Here is a 14,204-nt window from a genome sequence, read left to right as displayed (position 1 = left end):
CCTAGTGAGACTCAGCGCCCTAACTCATTCATCAATCCACTAAAAATCAGCCAGCCAGTCTTCAAGGTGAGTCTGGAAGGCCCTGTGACAGAAAGACCCTTGATCTGTGCTTAATCTGCAAATCCCAAACACTGCTGTGAAAGGACTCTGGCCCGGAGAGCTCAGGAGCAAACGGTAGGCTGAGTAAGACGGGTCAAGCCACAATAAATGAGTTGACCATTGACATTGTCTCTTTTTCCTGTTTGTGAATTATCCAAGAATGCACTTGCTGTTTGCAAAGGGTAGGTCAACCAGTTCTAACTAAAATTTGTGCTGCTTAGTTTTGCTGTTTTTAATGCCTAGAAGGAAGAAACAGGGCAGTAGGAATAATAAAAAGTGGCACGACGACAAACATCATATAAAGCTCCAGTGAGGAATCATGGCAAAAGACACAGCAAAGGCCAAACTCCACTGTGCTTTTTTAATCTAAAATGGGATTTTTTATGTGTGTTTTTAAATGACCTTTGGTTTTGTAATGATGCCTCTTAGAAAAAACCTGAGTGCACAGTGGGCCCCTAAGCTCTGTCACTGCTCACTCTTGTATGCCAGAAAGTCAATGGAAGTGGCCACTGGGAAACAGGGCACAGTGGGCTGTGGACTGATGGGGGCAGGTTGGGGTGACACCACCAGCATCACACATTACCAGATCCTGCCATCCATTCCCACCCGGCTCCTTTGTGCTGAGGTGAATGCACAGGACCTTTGGGCTGATGACATCCAACTTTGCAGGTGCAATGTCACTACCTTAATTTACATCACAGCACTGTCTAACAGTTTTTCAGCACAACCAAAGAGGTGGACATGCATAGCAAAGGGTGGAAATGGGTTTGGTACTATCACCTGGGACAACATCTCACCAAGCACAGCTTTAACCACAGGGACTTTGCTCACAGAGGAGCTCACAGCTCCATTGCCTAGATACTCTTTGATGGGATGTGCAATCTTGTTCCTTTTCCAAACACTACTCCCTCCCACACAGGCATACACACCGTAGAAATGTAGGCAGGACTTCTAGGTCATCTATGCTTTGGGCTGCACTGTTAGGATCAACAGTTCAGAGAGGAGTCCACAAACTGGAGATGTTCCCCTAGCAGAACAGCAAGGTAATTAGTGATGTCAGAAACAACACACTAAGCTTTTTCATAAAATATCCTGGATCGACATATGACATCTTTAATCTAGCAGATGTCAGCACTCTGCCACATGTTAAAATTTAGTTTGGCTGTGCTTAGCTAGTTGGTGTAAAGTAAATTAATTCTTGTTATTTAATAGTATGACGACAAAATATGGGTTACTCCACACTTGACTCTGTGTCCTAGATAGTAACACATGAATTTTTTAATAGGATCCACTTTCCTTATATTCAAAATCAGTCATGAGAGAGATAAATGAGGCTAATAATAAACAAAGGCCTTTGGGATCTCACAGAAATGAGGTTCAGATGGCTGCACAGTGATGGAGATTCCCCACAGCTCACGTAAAGGAATGACTGTCAAGTGTTAGCAGTCACACAGCGGCGGCTCCCAGAGGGCATTTCTCCACAATGGCAAAACAACCTCAGTCGAGGAAAGGTATGCAACATCCAGGTTAGCAAGTCCCACAGCTTCTCACTGTTTGATATTAACATGTTCTTTCATGAGAAAAATTACTCTACACATGCCTGATTTTCATATTCTCTCTCCCCATGACACTGCAATGGGCCATAGTTGAAGACAGCCTACTGGGATTATTAGCCAGATCAGCTACTGCTGCTACAACTAGCAGATGAAACCAAGGAGCCAGAATAGCAGTCTCCTCGTTTTTAAGGTAATTAGTGATGGAGAAGATTTATGGCCACTGCATTTATCGACTGTTTAATTTATTGGGCAAATAGCCCTCTGATGGAAACAAATGTACACTGGGTAGAGGAATTTCACTGAAATATCAGGCTGGAAAGTGTCTTCCAAATAGTGATGGGAAAGTCTTGCATGGAGATGCAAGAATTTATCTTGCAAACATCTTGTCCACCACTTACTTCTGTAGTAGCTGATGGCATCCTGCATGCCATATAACCCTGAGTCTGATCAGGCAACCATGGATTACAGGGGACTCTGGCTCAGGTTTTAAGGCTTTAGTGCATATGAAAGGCTAAACTTCCGCCTCAGAAGTGATCAGGCAAAACTATAGATGCCCAGTCATTATAGATGTAGAGAAAACAAGGATCTAGAATTATTAGGGACCATTAATAATTATTATCAAGATCCCTTAAAAAATATAGGTGCAAAGAGGTCTCCCTTCCCAGTCTACAGTGCTGCAATGCAGCATCCCTCCATCTCAGGTCTAGGGGAAGGCTGAGGGAAGGACATGCCACTCACTGGCTCCAGCCCCTTCAGGCTGTGGCCTGGCATGGTGGGATGGATGGAAACAGAGGGCAGATGCTCCTCCCGTGGCATTTTACATGTCCCTTCCTACCAGCCCCTAGGGCTAAGATGGAGGGAGCATCACAGGAAGCTTGCTCAGCAGCTGGTGTGTACTTGTGAGGAAGAAATGACATTTTGGAGCCAGGCATTTGGCAGTCTGGGATTTAAAAACATGAAGGGGTTATTGCAGGAAGCTCACAGGCACATGTCATATACAATGTGGAAAAGATGTCACAAGATTATCGATGAGGCCAGGTCATTAGCCAAGGGTGACATGTATTTGGGTGGATGATTGCCAACTGAAATGACCATTTGTGTCAAATCAGATGAAACTGGCCATCAGTACACTTGTCAGCTAAAAATAAAAAAGATCAAGGAAGAAAGACTTCATTTTCTGAACTGTCAGTTCAGTTCTACAACCCTGAAAACCTGGGCTCACCACCAAGTAGATGGTGAGCACACACTTAACTTGCAGCATTCAGGCCACCTCTACAAGGTTAGGAGAGCTATCGGTGTGTTTAAAAATTCATAATAAAGCTAAAATGTTTTTGTTAGCAGTATGCTTGACAGTTGGCAGGATCAAAATTTCTCTGACTATTTTTAATATCTAATTCATATCTATGGATGAAACCAGTTAAAAAGTGGTTTTGCAAGGAACAGAAATCTTTTCTTCTAAAAAAAAATCATTACTTTCAATGCAAAATACCCCACCCCATTAAAAAAAAAAAGCAAAAAAAAAGCAAAAAACCCTAGAGCATTATTTTAGCAAAAGAAAAATCTCTTTGGGGGAGGTTTCTAATTTTCTTTGACAAAGACAGGAGATATAGTGTTATGATTCTTCTTAATGGAAGAAAAACATCTCCCACCTGCTCCTTTTTTGACCAAAGTTATTTCAGCCATCTCTACCTGAAAATGCCTTTTTCTGCGAGGAATGAAACTGGGGGATGAGGTGCACCAGCCTAGTCCCTGTGCCCACCTAGTCCCTCAAGCCTCATGCTGTTGTTTATTGCTTTGGCTAAGCAGAGGTGCTACGGAAAGGGAAAGACTGCATAGTTCATTCTTCCACCTGAAAGACAGGACTTCCCTATTGTCTTCTGGCCTGAGGAGCTGTGCATGGTCTTCTCTCTTTTGTCTCACACAGTGAGGACTCCCCATCCTATTTGAGACTGCTGAAATCACTACCTTTTCCTAGAGTGCTAGGACTAAAGTAGCTTAATGAGTTTGCATATGTCAGCCAAACTTCCTTCAGTGACATTTAAACTAATGTAATTAATCTCATAGTTGCTGTGGACTAATGCACAGGATCAACTCCCGTTGTTCGCCTTATGCCTGGTAATAGGCATTAAATTGCTGCCATCCGATGCTGTGTCTGAGCCCCCATGCCCTGGGGAAGCAGCTCCAGCTGCTGCGCTGAAGCCAGTGTGTTGCCCATCTTGTCCAATATTATCTGGCCAAGAGTGGCCAGGTTGAATACCTCTGTGAAGAAAAAAACCACCCAAAAACCTTAGGTATGACACAGACTGCCTCTCCTACAGATCGCATCTTATTCTACTGAAGTTTAAATGCTGAAACTTATGATTATCTTCTTTTCAGTCCTCTTCTTCCATTTTTCAGGATTAAATTTTCACAGTCCGGATATCCTTTTCCATCCTGGAAATACCTCCCTCATTAATGTCTCCAACCAAAGGCGAGTATTTATGTGACACCTCTGAGAACTGCGGGCCATCTGTCCTTAACCACCAGCGAAGCCACTGTTTGGGCACTGCTGGCTTTCCAGGGGTTTACTGAAGTCTCAAGTTAGAGCTTAGCCCAAAATTTTTAAAAAGTGAACATCAACACATATAAATGGAAACTCTGCCAACCTAGGTCACACTGAAATCCTGATGTTCTCCTACCTATCTTGGGTGAGTACATTTATTGACCCCTTTGGTTCTCCTGACTTTGGAGGTCTATCATATTGGTGGCCTGTGTGGGAAATTGGTGACCTGGTAACACATATCCCATCAGTGGAAATTTTGCTGGGGTTGCACTTCCTATAGCAAATCAAATCCTGAATAACAATCAGCTTCCCACTTCTGTAAGTATTTGCTTTGGGGCTAAATCATTTCACACTTGATGCAAATCCACATGCAGTTAGAAAAGTATAGGCAACATTCCCACAAATCCCCAATTGCAGTGTTCATTTTGTGCCAGCGCTGAGGATGAAAGCCTCTCTTCTGTAGAGAAGCAGTGCAACAGCAGCATGCCTCTCAACCTAGGAGGATGTAGGGAGTGTGAGAATTACAAGATACATTCTCTGAAAATACTCAGAAATATACTTCTGGGAGAGTACAGTGAAACATTTTTACACACTGTCCATGAATATTTACTGAAATTGTATTTTGATTTGACTATCGCAAAGAGTCAGACAAGACACCTAGCTCTTGGTGCTGATCCCATCCAGTCAGACAACACAAATGTAGCATTCAACTAGTGTTGGTCCATAGAGTTTGAAGTACAAATATACTTAACTGCTTGCAAAGCAATTCACAGAAAAATACTCCTGGGTTAGATGGGGGAGATTAATTTTCAATAAACTATTTTTATGATAAATGATTAATTAAAAATTACGCTACAGGATCCAATCACAAAGTGTTTCTTTCTAGGGACTCAAGAAAAGAAAGGTAATAATTTTCATTATAACTATGGCAAGAAGACTTTGAATGACGATGCACTGAAAAACTTTACATGTTTCTGTAGGGTAAAAATTAGTCTCACCTTTTCCCCCCTGCTCTTTCACAATTTAAAACTCACTTGCTTTTAAAAGTTCAAGCCTGTCATGTAGTTAATCCTCACTGAGAGCTAGTGTAGGTGACATGTTTGAAAATAATTGGTTTTAGGAATAAGAACGTTATCAGTGCTGAAATTCCCTGTCTTCTCTTAGTGTTATCCAACTCTTGCAAGTGGATTTAGTAAAACACAGCTCAAACCAGTCCAGTTGTAATTTGACTAGAAATCAACTCTTTTTTTATTCTTCGTTTTTATTACCTACCACTGTACAAACTTTCTATTATCTTAGTGGCACAGCACCACTGATGAAAATCTGTTTCAATTGACCATTCTTGCAGCCACCTCAGCATTACTACAGTCAAACACCTCTCTATGCTAGAACCTTAAGACTGAAAACTCAAGCACTCAAAAGTCAGAAAAGTTGAGGAAAAGTTAGAAACTGTATCTTTATGTTAAAATACAGGCTTCAATGACATGGTGACACACTATATTCTCAAAATAAGTGTTGTCCAATACACCATTATTCAATATTTCTTTGAAGGAAAATAAAATATGCAGCACATATGACAAAACACCAAACAGAAGATTATTTAATTTTCTCCTGGATGTTTCAAATATGCTTTCACCTTAATACTTGAGCAGAGTTAAAGCAATGATACATTAATTTCCACAGCACTGCTAGGGAAAAGTAGTAGAGGCAGTAAAGTCCTGCTTGTGAATTAAGTAATTTTGAACACCCAAGATGAGATTTCTACAACTTCAGTATTCACTTATTGTGTTCAAATTGTAGTTCCCATCTTAGAAATGCAGCCCTGGAAGGGACCTCCTAGATCATGCATTCCAGGGTCTTGCACTTGCAGGCAATGGCTTTGTAGTCTCCCTTTCATCAGTTCCTCACGGTTCACCTTAAAGCTAATTGGGTTATTCTGGCTTCATGACACCCCATGGAAGCCTGTGTGAGGACCACATTACTTTGATAGTAGAAAGAGCTTCTCATTTCCAGTCTAGACTGACTCCCAGACATTTAAAAACCATTTGCTATCATGCTAAACTGACTTTTTTAAGAAACTCTTTTCTCTCTCTGAGGTATTTGCAGATAGCAGTTCTAGCTTTTGTCAGCTTTTTCATTGCTAGGCTAAACAAGACAAATTCAGTCTTCTCTCTGAAGACAGCCAGTCCGCTCCCTCTGTTTCCACTGGTGACCCTGCCCTGCTCCTATTTCAATTGAAGTGCATTGCTCTTAAAACGGAGAAGCCAGGTCTGGACTTGTGAGGTCATCATATGGTCATCTTCCAAAAAATGTATTAAGCTCAGGCTAAGTTATAAAGAAATGAAAACAGGAGTTCAGTGTGGAAAGGGTCAGGTGGCCTCGAGGTGGCAGGACCAATTTCACCGGTAACACCAGCAGTTCCAGACCAAGGATGGAGCCTGAGTCTCTGCTTGTGGTGAGGCTGGGCCACTGACTGGAGATTTGCAGAGACACCCAGTAGCTCAAGGAGCCAACTCTGACCCCAGCTGAGGGGAAGGGATGGAATCTCCACTTTCCCTTCATGCTCTTGGTTCTTCTAAGTAAAGTCAATGGGTCTGTGGATCTGGGGTGCTGCAGTTTGGGGCCTTTTTCTGTTGCCTGCAGAGGTTTCCTGACAGAGGAGATGTACAGGGTGACATATTGTATGGCACAGGACATGAAAAATATCAGCTGGAGAGAAAAAAGCATTTCTAGATGTTACAGCCCTCTGTTTTTTTAGCAGCATCCATACCTTGAATCAGTTCTCCAAGTAAATGCTTTACTCTAACTGTATTTCTTTCCCTTTCTACACTGCTTTTGTAATGTTGTCAAAAAAAGCAGTCAAGCTTTGGGGATGTTGGGGAAGCAGGGTAACACAGGCACAGATGCATCTGCTGCCACCATCTCTGTGAGGCCCCAGCAGCTTTTACAGCTCAGACAATTATCACAAGTTTGGCTGTTGCCAAAGCTTCTCTATTCATCGTTTTCAGTATTTCAAATGAGAAACGCACCCAAGCAAACATAATATCCTCCAGGATATAGGTGCACTACAAAGATCAGTGACTTACAGGTAGCCAGGCAAGCAAACCTTTCCAGAGATGCTGCTATGCAGAACAACACATAAACTCAGTTGAAATGTCTGACACACATAAAAGTTTCCAGAAAAGAGTCCCAGGCAATTGCTATAGCCAAATCCCTTCTCCAAACATCTATTCATAAAAGTAGGTCCCCAGCTGCATGAATCGTTGCCCCAGGAAGTGAAAGATGCATTGCAGAGATTTTAATCTGGATAGGCTGTTGCTCTCTCCCTCAGCATCATTCAGTGCTGTTAAAAATGCACTACTTCACGCTGGAGGTAGTGGATGAAAGAAAACCTGTGTCTATCATTTCCACATTAGCTGCTTATGAGTTTGAAACATATATAGAGGGTCTTCTGAGTGTAATGTATGGTTATAAATATATATAGAGAGGGAGAGGTCTTTGTATGTATGTATGTATGTATACACACATAGACATACACAGTATGCATTATAGAGATGAGCCAAGATTTTATTATAAAAATTACGTGCAACAGTTAACAGAGGAACTATGAAGAACTACAGGACTCTGTATTAGACTGAGTAATGCCAAATAAATGTCAGTAATGCCAGTGCTGACAGGTTGATGAATATAATGGTTTCTCAGTCACTGGACTGGACTTTCAAGTATCTACCTGACTATCTGCCTAGCTGTCTATCTAGATGTGCACAAATTAAATAGGTCAAGAAGTTACTTGCAAACCCCAATAGCTCTGACATGGCAAGTGTGCATCTGACAAATGCCTAATCAGGATACTTGCTGATGGAAAACATGTGTTTTGTAGTCAATTAGCAAGAACACAATGCAATGGATTATAAAGTGTACTGCATACATTCTGTATATATGTATCAAACGTATGTATTCTACAAGGCATGACTCAGTGTTTGGGTTCTTTCTGCTGGACAGTTAGACCTCTTTGGTAATTTTTTGACTAGCAATATAGCATGGTTCAACAGTTTTGATGCTTGCTACACTAGCATCTCTGATGGTGAGCTACGTCTCTAGCCAGACAGGTCTGAAGGAGAGGTAGATCTTGGAGGAAAAGCCAGACACAGCCCTGCTCCTGGCGGGGGGGGTGTTTGTAGGCCACTGCTCTAGCCCATACACTGGAGTTATTTTGCTGCTCCTTACGCCAGAGTTGCAGGTTATGGAGATGGGGGAGAGGGGCAGAAGAATTTCACCTCCCGTTTTTTCTGTGAGTTTGCTGTCCCTGTTACTCACTGAGTTCCCATACAGGATAGCAAAAGGAACAGGTAATGATGGTCTTCTGCAAATAATGCAAGATGTATATTGTGCCCCAAAATCCATCAGGATAGACTGTGCCTCAGGCAACAGATCTCCTACCATGGCACCTCAGGGCAGCCTCTCTGACCATTTCAACCTCCTCAAGATATTTTTTCCTTTCTACCAGAGCAGTCACAGTATTTGTAGTTGGTGAAAGACAGGGTAAAGGGCTGTTGGTATGTGCAGATGGCTACATGAGTTACGGCACAGAGCAAACAGAGAGATATGCACAGCAGATTTTATTTTCCCATCTGTGAGATGCACACTGGGCTCCACATTCCTGTAAAAGAAAACATTAAAACCACCCGCTATCTCTGGAAAATTGCTGAATGACGGCACAGGGAAAAGGGTGTTTCTCGTTGACAGGGCTGTCTACTAAATAAGAACTAGCTCCAGCCAGTGTTACCTGTGCTAAACAAGAGTAGACGAGTTCACTAGGTATGTGTTTGCATCCCCATGGTGAGGTGTAGCTCCCGGGCCCCGGTGCAAGGAAGGAAATGGGATTCCCCTATCCAGCTGTTCACTTACACTCTTCCACCTTCAGCTCGGCACCTGAGCCTCCCACGTCCCTCGGCCACTGTGCAGCTGAGTACCTCACACCTGAGAGGCATGCTGCTCTTGTGGACATATTACAGTAATCTTGTAAAATCTAGCATTTCACAAAATAACTGTGTGGCTTGGGCTTCTTACCATCCAACTATTTTGCAAATACCACTGTGATGTGCTAGAGCTGCTCTTCAAGGGCCTGATTTTTCAGAAAATGCAGAGCAGAGAGTGCAAAGGCCTTGTTGTCTCAAAGTAGATGAACTCACTTTCCACAAATCAGTTCTAGGAAAAACAGCCAGACCACGTTACCTCAGATCCTCAAATAAAACTACCATTTTGTGGAAGCCCTGATAATTTTCACGAGAAGCAGCACCTCCATGTATAAGCACACACATACACACCAGCCACACTGTGTAGGGGTATGTGTACACATGCATATGCACTCACAGCTAGTGCATACATCTATACATTTGTATGCTATAGATAGCTGCAACATCTCATAGTTAAATGAGCAATTTTTAATACGCAGACGTAGGTGTGGATAGTATGTGTGTCTCCCTCCCACGGGCATTTGTAACTGTGTGCCTTTCGTCACACGAATGCACAGCCTGTATCTGCATAAAAAAGCTAGAAGTCGGCATCAGCAGCATTCTGCTCTTCCTGAAGGAAGAGCTGATACGTGCAAGAGCTCCAACAGGAGCAGGAGCGGGCAGCTCGTCCCAGCAGTATGCTGCAGTTTCCTAGGTAACTGAACTTGAAATAAGGTGATGTCTGGAACTGGGTTTTATCAAATCAATTTGCTGAAGGTGCATACACGGGGAAAAAAACCCAAACATGTAGGATCCTACTCACTGTAAGACCCAACAATATACCACTTTTTATTTTGGTAATTGAAGAGTTTGTTGTCTTTTAATGATCAGCAATGACATTTACCCATTGAAGCCATCTGTGCGGGAAGGGACATGTAGAAAATATGACTGTGCATGTTATGCATTATTTACAGAAGGCCACAGCTATGTGCTTTGCAGACAAATGAAGAAAAGACAGACCCCTGCCCTGAGGAGGCTGCGTGATGAACACAGGTCCCACCTTGCCTGTTTCTGGCACCTCGCCTTACCCATGTGAGCAGCTCGAGTACAGCAGCCAGACTGAAGCAGGTTAAGTTTCTTCCTCTGTCATACACTTTCCCAATGATGGTGGGCCACATGGTTGGGTGCAGTCAGGCAGCAGCCTTGCACAGAGCAACCTGTGCTCCTCTGAAAGCAGCCTCTGCTTGCTGGTTGGGCTCTGACAGCGACAGTAGGCACTATATTCCCTGTCTGTACAGCACAGGCTGCAAACAGCAAGAGCACAGTGACCTCTTCCAGGAAAGACAGCCTGACTCCATCACAACCTCATCCTGAGACCAGTTAAGTGGCGCTGAGGGAAGAGGAAGAAAACCCACAGCCTTGTAGAAGGTATGAGTCTGAGGTGACCGTGGCCAGCTAAGGAGAGGACCTATTTTGTGACGATGCCCCACAGAGCAGTTGTGAGGGAGCAGTTTGTCTGACAGCTTCCACCCCCCCCCCCCAACCTACCTGCTGACCCCACGCTGCTTGTACCTGACCAGAAAGGGTCAGAGACTTCTAGTCTCCCAAGGTGGCATCCCTCTTCTCTGCTGGGATGGGATTGATCTGACATGGCCAGCCGTGCCTCTGCTGGCTCCAGCCCAAAGGAGGCAGCTGTCCCCTTCCCCCTGGGCCTGGGGAAATAGCAAAAGCATCAAAGACGTCATCTTTTATGGGCTGCAAAAGCAGATGCAGCACCCACTTAACCAGAAACTGCTAACCTGGGGGTGAAGCCTGCAGAGTCTAGTCTCAGAGCCTGACCATGTCATGGTGTCTCATGCATGGGGCAGGGGAACGGGGACTGGGGGACTGTGGCCTGCCCCGTGGACATAGTTCATGCCACAGACTGTGCCTACTAACTCACGGTCCCATTCAGGGGTGACCCTGTTAGCCGTCACAGCCCACATGGTGCCTCTGGCCTTGGGGGCACCAGACAGCTCTGGGAATGTTTGTTACTATTATTAACACAGACATGGTGTCTGTGCCTATCTGCAGCGCTTCCCTTACCTCACCGGGGTGTCGTGAGGACAAGTACCTTAAAAGACTGAGTCAAATGGGGCAGCAGAGTAATGGAGATCATAAGAGCACTGGTTATAACAGCAGAAGATGATGACACATCAGTGCCTATCTTCCCATCACGTTTTGTTTAGCCTGATGTTTCTAATACCCGTGACAGACCCGTGTCTAGGACAAAGGCCCCCGAGGAGGCTGCTACAGCAGCACGAGGACTGTTTTGTGCTGTTGCCGCTGCTGCATTCAACGGGACACACGCAGGCTTTCAGTAATCTGAATATCCCACTTTGGTCTGAACGTGCTCTGCATTTAGCCTCTGCCTTTTCCTAGCGTGCCTGGCAGTGGTTCGGGGTGCAGAGCAGTGCTGCAGTTTGGGCTTTGGCAGCTGCGGACCAGAGGAACCTCTGGAGCATGGCCCACCTTGCATCCCACGCGCTGTGTGCCCCATAACTGCCTGACAAAGCAGTTCCCACATGCTGGCAGGCAAATTGCTGGCATGCTCTGATATGGAGTTCCCAGGTGCTCTGGGGGACTTGCCCATCATGCCCACACATTCAGTGTCTCTACAGCCCTTGAGTCCGGTATTAAGGCCAGATGGCCTCAAGGCTTCCCTTAGCTTGCAGCATCCTCCAAAGCTACTCAACACCCCAGGGTGTAAGAAGTCTTTAAAAGGCAGGATGCTATCTGAGTTTATCCTGTGGCAAAGCAGGCTGGAGCAGCTTAGCAATCTGCAGTACCCATTAACAGAGATGCTATGTGATTTCCAAGGATGAATCCTTGTTCCAACAGCTTCTTCCAAACTAAATTAGCTTTGGGATATACAATTGTAAAACCGCAGCAATTAGCAGATGGCTCAGGATCAAGTCTGGGACCTGATGTGACCGCAGTCAAATGTGGAGGACAACTTCAGCTTCCAGTTCGGTACTGTGTCATCTTAATGCAAGTGGGGTTTTGGTTTTGCTTTTAACTGATGTCTAAACCAAAAGAGAGGAATCTATTTTTGTTTAGCAAGATATGCAGAAGCATTATCAGCAAAAATATTGCCTGCAATGTAGAGATGTTACATTTCATTTCAGGCAAATGCTGCTAGGGCTGCCTGGGATGTGACAAAACATCTGACTGATTGTTCTCCAAGTGCTGCTCTGTAGCCTTTGGAAAATCAACACATTAAGTTTTCACTATAGGCAAGCAATTAGGCATTCATTCAAATGAAGTCAAAATCAAATCTGGAGAGAAAACTGCAGAACATTTGCTTGTCATTTTACCTCAGGAAGTTTCATTACTGCTGTGCTCAGCATCAGCATGACCGGCCTTGGGATAGTGCATCTGGAGATGGGGTCCACAGGGCAAGGCTGAAATTCTAGAGAGGGTTCAGCGATGAGCCTGAAAAAATGTTCACAGGTTGCTGAGCATTCATTAGGCTGGGATATTCTGTGCATCCACCTAGCCCACCTCAGGTACACGTCCTGTGGTACACCATAGGGTCCTCATCCGCTTCCCATCTCCCATGGGGAGACAGATGAAGAGGCTTTCTGCCCAGTCTGTTCACCTGGACTTTTCCGGTGCAGAATCAGAGCACAGAGAGTGGTGGCAGGGGCAGGCTGTGTGCACCTCCATCTGAAATCAGGTCACAGCCCAGGCACTTGCCCAGAATCAAGAGTTAGAGAGTGCTCATAGTTCTCCTGGTTCACCCATGGCTTTAGGGCTCAAGGGAGTTAGTTAGCTTAATAAGTGAAAAATCTATGCAGTGCCTTTAGTGATGCTCAGACTCCCGTGCCCAGGGAACAGAGTTAGGATAACAGTGTGTCCCTCTAGCCAGCATGAAATAAGTCAGGCTGTCAGGAGCCAAACCAAGACAAATAAGAACAAGTAACTTATATTTAATAGAGAAGGAACAGCTTACCAAGGGCAGTAGTGGATTCTCCTATTACACTCTCCCTCTAAGATCAAGTTGGCCAGTTTCTCTTGAAATACGTGCTCTAGTTCGATCACAGCTCTTGCTCTGAAGTAGGAATTAGTTCAGCGAAGTCCTGAAGTCTGTACTATGGGAGAAGTCTGACTGAATTGCCATAATGGTCTCTTCTGGCCTGAAAAGTGGGTGGATCACAACGTTGTCCTTTCCCTTTCATCCAGCATTATATTTCACTTTTGTTGCTTTTCAAGTCATTTATGGCACTCATATGAAGTATCTGAGTACCTCACAAGCTATGAATCACTTCTGATTCAGACTCCCCTAACAGAGTCTGCCATAGCTTTCTCTCACATGCAGAACCAAAGCCTTGAACATGCAAGTCCCATCTTACACCAAAACTCTGGGTCAGAGCTAAGGAGAAAACCTCAGCCTGTGCCATCTTTTCCTGCACCACCACCCCACCAGTGTGTCTCCAGATCAGCACATCTAACTCTGTTTCCCCTTCTAAGAAGAAATTGCATAACAAACTGAACAATGTGTTTGTCTACATTTTTTTAATTGAGCAGTGTCTCTTCCTGCCTCTTTTCACAACCTGTTGGCCTCATCGGAGACTGCTCAGATGCCCATTTATCTCAGACAGGAATCAGAGAGGGAAGACAGTTCTGCAGTTTCTGTGCTTATCTTATTCCTGGACCTGGACAAAGGTTTAAAGGAATAAGAGGGTGAGCCCAGAAGAGTTGTGTGAAACATGCAGCTCAAGGGAAGCTATTGCAAAGTAAGCAGAGATACCGGCTATGTGGACTCATCTTCCAGTAGGCTCGTGCAGAAACCATGCTATATTCACAGTCTGGGAAACCCATTAAGTTTGAAGAAGGGACCCCTGTCCTGCAAGCATAGGAAGGAGGTAAATGACAGGCATGAAGGTGTAGACTGAAGCCAGCTGGACTTACATGCTTGCCTTCATCACATTCAGCTGCACCCCTGTGCTCTGGGTTTGTTTATATCCACCTTATCAGCTGCACTGGTGCTCCTAGAGAGAGAGGTTTTCT

At 44.4% G+C, this 14,204-nt stretch overlaps 1 long non-coding RNA gene across 1 annotated transcript; it reads right to left on the bottom strand.

Annotated features, from left to right (window-relative positions):
* Positions 1-10,599: 10,599 nt before the first annotated feature.
* On the bottom strand, positions 10,600-13,595 carry LOC138690265 (uncharacterized). Its single transcript, XR_011329066.1, has 3 exons — positions 13,147-13,595; positions 12,509-12,626; positions 10,600-10,864 (listed from the first exon to the last, which is right to left on the bottom strand). It is a non-coding gene; the product is annotated as an uncharacterized lncRNA (long non-coding RNA).
* Between the last annotated feature and the right edge of the window lie 609 nt (positions 13,596-14,204).

The sequence above is a fragment of the Haliaeetus albicilla genome, chromosome 21 (assembly GCF_947461875.1).
Source record: "Haliaeetus albicilla chromosome 21, bHalAlb1.1, whole genome shotgun sequence".
Classification (NCBI taxonomy): Eukaryota; Metazoa; Chordata; class Aves; order Accipitriformes; family Accipitridae; genus Haliaeetus; species Haliaeetus albicilla.
This window is presented reverse-complemented; position numbering and strand designations above follow the sequence as displayed.